At 26.4% G+C, this 6,515-nt stretch overlaps 1 long non-coding RNA gene across 3 annotated transcripts; it reads left to right on the top strand.

Annotated features, from left to right (window-relative positions):
- The first annotated feature begins 1,415 nt into the window (after positions 1 to 1,415).
- Positions 1,416 to 6,199, top strand: LOC115711538 (uncharacterized). Of its 3 annotated transcripts, none has more exons than XR_009686752.1 (4): positions 1,416 to 1,654; positions 1,801 to 2,807; positions 2,899 to 4,120; positions 5,532 to 6,199. It is a non-coding gene; the product is annotated as an uncharacterized LOC115711538 (long non-coding RNA). The 3 variants fall into 3 exon arrangements; XR_009686750.1 differs by having other exon boundaries at positions 1,421 to 1,654; positions 1,801 to 1,925; positions 2,478 to 4,120; XR_009686751.1 differs by having other exon boundaries at positions 1,416 to 1,601; positions 1,801 to 4,120.
- The last annotated feature ends 316 nt before the right edge of the window (positions 6,200 to 6,515 follow it).

The raw sequence follows: 6,515 nt of genomic DNA on the forward strand, positions 1-6,515 counted from the left end.
GTTGTCTCTTCTGCTTTCTGGTCACCCTGTTCGTGATCTCATCCATCATATTTCTTCCTCAAGAGCCCAAATTCACAATCACTGATGCTTCACTCACACAATTCAATCTCTCCGCCACCAACTTCAATTCCAACAACAAGCTCTTGATCTACAAACTTTCGTATCTTAATTGCAACAATCTCAAACTTTCTCTTTCTAATCATAATGATCATCGTGAGAATGGTGGACTGAATTTTAAGCCTGTTAAGTGTAAAAATGTACATATCTTCACAAGTGAAAGTGGAAAAGTTTATCGATGATATTAATTAATGTCGTTTAATTAATTGGTTATTAGTGTAATATTACGATTTTATATGCAACATATATGCAAATGTTTATTTAATTTGATATATTATTCCATGAATTATATAGTCTTATAATTATGCTTGAAACATTTATATATAGGAAATAATAAAATGGGTGATTGCAAATACATCAATTCTTACACAATTGTTCTTGTTGGATCATCATCTTTATCATTAACTTATTATAATTGACAAACAAAAAAAATAAAAGATATTAATTATTATTATTACCTCAAGTAATATTTATTTTTTTGAATATTATTTTATTTTATTTTTTTGAAAAAAAAAGAGTAAACTTAATTAAAGTATGTAATTTTATAAAATCGCTCTTAATATTTGTTTAAATTTCTTTTCTACATTATTTTGTGTTAATTCAATAATTATTTTAATTTTAAGATATGTTCAGATTGAGACAAACAGTTGTTTCAGTATAAGCTATTCGAAGCAACCAAATAATGAAGTCCACTTTCGGCCTTTTAATCAAAGACTGTCAAATTTTGTTATAATCTACTCTCCTAAATGTTAATTTATTTTTCATTAGACGATCAGAAAACCGAGTAGCACATTATGTTGCTAGACATTCTCGGTATTAATCTGGTCTTATCATTTCTGGTAAACTCTTACATCTTTTGTATTGAAAATGCTAATTTATTCTATCATGAAGTTAATATTTCATCTTAAAATAAATCAATATTTATTTTAATTTTATAATATATATTTCATATAAAAATTATTAAAATATGTGCTTTTATTATAAGTTTTTAGGGTATAAATAAAAAATTTCAAAGAAAAAAATTATTATTCAATTTAACTGTTTCAAAAATTTATATTATATATAATTTTAAAATGTATGTATGCACTGACCATATCTTAATAGTATAAATATTTTAATATGTATATATAATTTTATGAGTATAAATATTATATATTTTAAGGTATGCCTATATAAATAAATTCTTGGTTTAGGTTTATGAGAAATTTATGGTGACTTTTTATTTATATATAATAAAATAATAAAATAAAAATAAAACAAATTCCATTAATATTTGAATTGATATTTATATATAATAAAATAATAAAATAAAAATAAAACAAATCCCATTAATATTTGAACTGATATTTGATACTAATTATTCCAGTCACAACACTCTTTGAGTTTTCTATTCAAAAATAACAGTTTTTTGGTATCCGAAACCCATACCAAGTTACTCTCTCTCCTCTTCGATTTCACCGGCGATTTCTCTACGGCATCTCCGGGTACATATTCCAATTCATTCGCCTCCTCGCATTAATTTCATTCACTATTAAAAGTAAGTTATACTACACACACTCAGACTCGCTCTATATCTATATATCTATATGCGGGTATGTGTATATGTATATAGAAGAAATGTACGAACGATATATGTCTGCTTTGTGATTGTTTTTAATTTTTTTGTTTTGTTTTTGTATTTAGGCGTATGCATGTGAATCAATCGGATTGATATATACATAGAGTAAAAGAATGGGGAACAAGAAGAGAAATCTTGCGGTGCGTCCTAAACAATGCCGGCGGCTTCACCGACGGCGGTGACTAAGCAGGTTGTCGACGAAGCATATATTATTATATAATTATATATTTGATTATTGGTATTTAATTTGTTCCTCTTTCAGATGTTTTTAATCTTTTAGGAAAAAATTCGTTGCTTGCTGCTAATAAAAGGGCGTATACTTTATAAAAATTGGAACAATAAAAGAAATGTAGCATAAGACCAGGAAAGGTTCCATGGATTAGTGTTGTGATGTGTATTTCATATCATATCCATAAAAAACTAATCAAAAGAAAGTCTCATTCCATACAATTAGAAGTCAAACAATCAATTTTCCTTTTAGTTTCAATATTTTATTGCTTCTTTATGTGAAAATTTTGTTGGTGAGAAATTTCTTAGTTAATAATTGTGGTTGGCTCCTTAATTGAGGCGTCTTTGTAAAGTTTATAATTATTTATCTTGTCTTCCCATGAGGGTATAGAATATATTTTTGTTTCTGTTTATTTCTTTCAATACCATCATGAAGAAATTACTTCAAGAATTCTAAGAGCATTTGAAGATTGAAGATATTTTAACCTTAATTTGGGTTTTGAAAATTGTTTAGTTCTGACAAATCAAAAGAAATTACTTCCAATGCATTTTGACTCCTGATCACGATGAGGCAAAGGACAACAACAACCACAACTCAGGTGGTGGCTCAGACAGCTCCTCATCTGTTGTTGTTTAAGTCGGCTCACCTAACAAACTTGATAACATGATGACTACTGCTGAGTGTGTCATCATGAGCAACTACTTAGATCTAATTTTCCTCATCAGCAAATATATCAGCTGCAGATTCTCGGCTCATGGTTGCTGCTACAGCCAATAATAACTCATTTACTTAGTCACCCAAGTCAATGAATTTTCTTCTCCAACAACAAAATAAAACTCAAAGGTACAATCTTAGAAATTAAAGTTTTGATTTTGATTTTTGTTAATGTCTTTATGTCAGTACTTAATTTTGTTTTGTGATATAATTATTATAGGTCTGCAGTAACATCTTGGATTATGGGTGTAGATTTACACAAATTTTGAATGCATTCTCAATGAATGGTGGTGTGAACCAGCATCTAGACAAATCTACTTGACTTTTCCAGCTGGTAGAATTTGTAGAGAATAGGATGTTTCTAGGTATTTTAGGTTTTTTCTTTGTTTATTAACAAAAAAAAAAAATGCTTTTCTAAACAGAAAATTGTTCTTTTTCTAATTAAGTTTTTGTTATTTTTTCAGTATGTATAGTAAGTTTAAAATGATAGAATACCAACCAAATAGAATGTTTGACTTTGTGACCTAACATGAATGGTTTTGAATTGACTTAGTCAAAACACTAATTTGATTTTTGCTGTTAAGTTGGTATTAGACAAGTAAATTAATGAAGTACGTACGTGCCTCGCACGTAACTTTAATCTAGTATATATATATATATATTACTAGCAAAATTACGTGCGATGCACGTATACTAAATTTTATGCTAGTTTTTTTCTATGTTATTTGAAAATGATACAATTAAAAATTCACTACAACAAATATAGTTATTACCGGCGGGTTTATTGCCGGCGGAACTCACCCGCCGGTATTAATAGGGGTATTACCGGCGGAAATAGCCATCCGCCGGTAATAACTATATAATTAATATTATATTAAATAAATAAAAAAAAATTATTTTAAATTTATTATTACCGGCGGGTTTGTATTAATACCGGCGGAATCCCGCCTCGAAAAAAGTGGGCGGGATTTTTGCCGCCCAATTTTTTGAAATTAGTTTTACCGGCGGATTAATACCGGCGGGACCCGCCGGTATTAATCTGGGATTCTGACCGTTTTTATTAATACCGGCGGAACCCAATTAATACCGGCGGGTCCCGCCGGTATTAAAAATCTATATAAACCCCTCCCCATTTCAGAATACCATTTTTTCCATTTTCACTCCCCCCCACCTTCTCCATTCCACCTCCCCTCTCCGTTTTCAAACACAATCCGCCCCGTTCTCCGGCATCATTTCCCCGACACCGCCAGTGCGCCGCCCGTCTACCACCGCCAGTGCATCGGTAATGATTTCGTTTTTCTTTTTTCTCTGTTTTACATATATTATTTTTTTTCTTAATATCTAATTTTTTTCTCCATCTTTAAAGTTTGGGATAAATAATCTGTGGGGAAGAAATTTCTGAGTAAAACGCCGGGATCGGTTGGTGTACTAAATATTTGGAGGTTAGTTCTTACAATATTTGTGTATATATATCTCATAAAAATAATTTTTTTTCTGTAAAAAATATTATATATGTATGTATACTGTGTATTGTGAATGGAAAATGTGTTATATTTGAAAAATTTTAGTTTAGTGTATTTTTAATTGCTGTTTTGTGTATACTGTGTACTGTAAATTATATATTTTGTATATATGTTGTGTGTTGTGAATGAAAAATTTGTAGATATTGTCAATTTATACACAGTGTATACATTATATACGGTATATACTGTGTATATAGTACAGTGTATACACTGTATATATAATATACACAGTATATATACAGTATATACACGGTATATACTGTTTTATGCAGTGTATATACACTGTATATACTGTATAGTTAATATTGTGTTATATATATTATGTAAAAAATAAATGTAATTTATAGAGTTTTGTATTAAATTTTTTGTAAAAATTTTGTGTCATTAATATTTTACAATAATAAACAACTTTTAAATATGTATAAAATTTATATACAATTGACTATTTTTAAAAAATGTAATAAAAAAATTAAGATAAATCTATATTTTTGAAAAAAAAATACTCATAAGTTAAATATTTTATAACATAAAAAAATAAACTTTTTCATGTAAATATTAAATAAGATTTTAAAATCTAAATTTTATTTTTTTAATACTTAAAATTTAACAACAAAAAGTTTATGAAATTTTAACATTAAAATATGTAAAGAATAAATATTAATAAAATAATAATTTCTTTAATTTAAAAAAAATTAATAAAACGCAATTTTAATATAATATATACTTGAAAAATAAATATAAAAACAAAAAAAAATATTTTAATGTAAAGAATTAAACTTTTTTATGATTTTAATTATAAGTTTTTTTTAAAAAAAATGATTTAATATAGGAAAATATTTTTAAATAATATTTCTTTAAAAAATTAAATAAATAATATAATTTTAACATTAAAATATATAAAAGAAAATATTAATAAAATAATAATTTTTTTAATATAAAAAAAATTAATAAATAAAAATTTTATTGTAATATATACTTGAAAAAAATATAAACTCAAAAAAAATAATATTTAGATGTAATATATTAAAATTTCTTTCACAATTTTAATTATAATTTTTTTTAAAAAAAAAAATCAATATAGGAAAATATTTTTTAAATAATATTAAATAATATTTCTTTAAAAATTAAAAATAAAAAATTTATTTAATAAAGAATGTTTATTTTAATAATATATAAATAATTGTGAAAGTATTAAAATAATAATAATATTTTTTTTAATAAAATAGCATAAAATATCATAAAATATCATAAAATAGCATAAAATTGCATAAAATTTTATCATTAAATTTTTTTTTATAATATTAAATCTTATGTCTTCATAAAATTTTAGATGACAATCGACAAGTCTTGGACCACAGCAACAACCTGTGTATGGTCAAATGGGAGGATCTCCACAACAGCCTATGTATGGAGCCTTTTTCAGTGCTCAGAGTCCGCAACAACAGCAACAACCAATTTTGGTTCGCCCCCACCCTCGACAATATGTGGAGATCTTGCCTACGCCGCAGACTGGACAACCTTATTACCCTGCCCCGCCGGCTCAATCCCGTGAGAATATTGATGGTTCAAGACTTAGCTCAAATGCAGACGAATTTTTAGAATTTACTGATTTGAACAATGATAGTTAAGTTTTTTTTAATTATGTGTTATGTTTTAAAGTTTATTTAAAGACAATTTCCTAATTTTATTTAAGATAATATAATTTTTATTGTAATGGACAAATTAATTTTAATACTTAATTTCTTAATTAATGTTTAATGTTTAATTTCTTAATTTTGATATTTTATTTCTAATTAATATATTTATTTATAAAATAATTATTATAATTAATTTAATTATATTAAATAATCAGAATATTATTTTTTTTAATATTTAAAATTATTATTACCGGCGGATGGGTCCGCCGGTATTTATCATTATAATATATTTTTTTAAATATTTAAAAATATTAATACCGGCGGACCCCACCGCTATTAATCCGCCGGTATTAATATTATTACCGGCGGATTCCCCCTTTCGTCGGTAATAACCATTTTTATCGACCAATTAATGCCGGCGGATAATTACCGGCGGATTCCGCCGGTATTAATTATTACCGGCGGTACTATTACTTATTACCGGCGGATGCTTCCGCCGGTAATAATGATATTTGTTGTAGTGATTAAAGAAAAAATATTATTAGTTATTAGGTGAGATTATTATTATGTGTATTTAAATATTATAGTTTATAATGTTGTCAATTAAAAGTGAATACCGAATGTAATATATTTAGTGTTTAAGAAAGCTTGATGATTTAAATATGTCCTTAAGTTAA

This window comes from Cannabis sativa, chromosome 3, assembly GCF_029168945.1.
Source record: "Cannabis sativa cultivar Pink pepper isolate KNU-18-1 chromosome 3, ASM2916894v1, whole genome shotgun sequence".
In the NCBI taxonomy this organism is placed as follows: Eukaryota; Viridiplantae; Streptophyta; class Magnoliopsida; order Rosales; family Cannabaceae; genus Cannabis; species Cannabis sativa.